This window comes from Scylla paramamosain, unplaced genomic scaffold (assembly GCF_035594125.1).
Source record: "Scylla paramamosain isolate STU-SP2022 unplaced genomic scaffold, ASM3559412v1 Contig27, whole genome shotgun sequence".
Lineage (NCBI taxonomy): Eukaryota > Metazoa > Arthropoda > Malacostraca > Decapoda > Portunidae > Scylla > Scylla paramamosain.
This window is the reverse complement of record NW_026973692.1, coordinates 827,426-830,000: the sequence shown is the minus strand read 5'-3', so window position 1 is coordinate 830,000 and position 2,575 is coordinate 827,426.

Here is a 2,575-nt window from a genome sequence, read left to right as displayed (position 1 = left end):
CACTGCCCATCAGAGCGAAGGGCTTCAGCCTCAACAAACAAGAATTTGTCGACGCCATTGCTCTGAGGTACGGCTGGCCGATGGAAGGACTCCCCAGTACTTGTGTGTGTGGCTCCCCCAATGACGTCAACCACACCATGACGTGCAAAAAGGGGGGATTCGTATGTATCAGGCACGATGAGGTGAGAGATCTGACCGCCAGCATGCTCAGGGAGGTGTGCCACGATGTCTCCACTGAACCGACCCTCCTGCCGCTAGACGGCGAGCACCTGCGCTACAGAACAGCCAACACCACCAACGAGGCTCGAGTCGACGTCAGTGCACGAGGGTTCTGGACAAGGGGACAGAAAGCATTCATGGACATACGGATCTTTGACCCGATGGCCGCCTGTCACCACGAACTCTCCCTGGAGGCCGCCCACCGCAAGAATGAGCAGGAGAAGATCCGAGCGTATGGGGAGAGAATCCAACACGTTGACCAGGGCAGCTTCACACCTCTGGTCTTCACCACATCTGGCGGGATGGGCTCCAAGGCTCAGTGCTTCTACTCAAGACTAGCCGACCTAATGGCAGAAAAGAAGCACCAGCCAAGGAGCCATGTCGTCGCATGGATGAGGTGCCGCCTCTCATTCTCCCTCCTCAGATCTGCCCTCCTGTGTCTCAGGGGGACAAGGCATTCCACTCCCATACCTGCAGACTTAGGAGGCCTCGACTGCGAGGCTACAGTGGTGGAGAGTGGCATAAAAGTAGATAGAGTAGAGGTAGAATGAATTTATAGTTAACAACTAATGTTTATATTATAGAGTATTAGATATGGTTGGATGCCACTGTCATTAGCGGGAGCTGGGGCTAATGACCTCCAAGTAATGGAGCCCCTAATTGACACATCAATAAACATGGGGTGGAGGTATTATTAATAAGTAGGAAACTAGTAGTAGTAGTAGTAGTAGTAGTAGTAGTAGTAGTACAGATTGAGGAGATGAGTACAGATGAGGAGGAGGAGGAAAAGGAGGAGGAAAAGGAGGAGGAGGAGGAGGAGGAGGAGGAGGAGGAGGAGGAGGAGGAGGAGGAGGAGTAATGTTTGTTTATAATAATTTTATCATTCCCACAGCTTTATGAATGTTTATGAATAAGTTTATGAATGGAATAAAAGAAAATATGAGTTTGTACAAATACTGAACCATTATTCAAGCAATTCCTATGTGAAAACTTTTTTTTTTCATCTTCTGCTTTAAAAGTATCTACTGTACATTGTTTAATTTGTTTGCAAGAAGGTAAATATGTGTTTGTACAAATACTTAACCGTTACACAAAGAATTTACATGAAAAACTGCTATATCTTCGTCTTCTGCCTGAAAATACCTTGCATGTATTTTTTAAGTCATAAATTTGTGAACGAACTTGATAAAAACATGACTTTGTACAGACAGAGAATTATTTAATCTCAAACTCACCTGTGGGTACAAAAAACTGATGCTTTTTGACGATTATCCTTCCTCCTCCTCCTCCTCCTCCTCCTCCTCCTCCTCCTCCTCCTCCTCCTCCTCCTCCTCCTCTTCCTTCTTCTTCTTCCCCTCCTCCTCCTCCTCTTCTTCCTCCATCAGTGACCTCATCCAGCTGTCTTGTCTCAACCATTTTCACAACCCTGACCTGGTACAACCCATGAGGCAAGGTCAGGTCGTGTAGGGTGACCTGGCCTGGCTGTGGCACTGTGACCCGCACCACCACACAGCGCTGGCGTCCACGGTGCAGTCTCTGTGCTAGCCTGCCAGTCACCACCACCACGGCTCGATCTGGTGATGAAGAGATGTGCTGTGGGTGTGGTGTTGTTATGAAAACTATCAACACCATCGCCATCACCACTATCAGTAACACCATCACCACCACCACACCTCTTCCTGGTGATGATAAAGGGGTGTTGTGTTGACTATGCCACCACCATCACCACCACCACCACCAACCACTACTACTATTACTACTACTACTTTTTTTTTTTTGCAAGAGCAGGATATTGGCCAAAGATGATAAAAATTAATAGAAAGAACTATTACTACTACTACTACTACTACTACTACTACTTACGTGTGTGCCAAAGATGGAACTTAATATTGACGAGAGAAGTGACTGAATTTAAATATCTGTCCCTCACACTGATGATCTCTTCCTCCTCCTCCTCCTGTTGGCTGTAGGGAGACACTGTGGTGCTGTCTGTGCTGTGTTCCTCTTGCTCTTTACATGCTGGAAGGGCACAGGAGTGAAAGAATTCAGTTACGGAACACGGATTAAGAGATATGGAACAATTACTTTGAGAGAATAATTAAAAGATAGAGAATGTTTATGGTAACTCAAAAGAATGATTAATCCGATTCATTCCTGTTTGAAAATAAGGTTGGAATACATACATACACACACACAGATGAGACAGGACTGTTAACTTCATTCACTCAAAAATATAAATGGATTTTATTTATTTATTTATTTTATTTCATCTTTTTTACATTTGAAAAACAATTGAAAGGGAAAAATATGTTACACAGGTATTAAAAGATGAAAAATTTTTATTTCTACACAATCC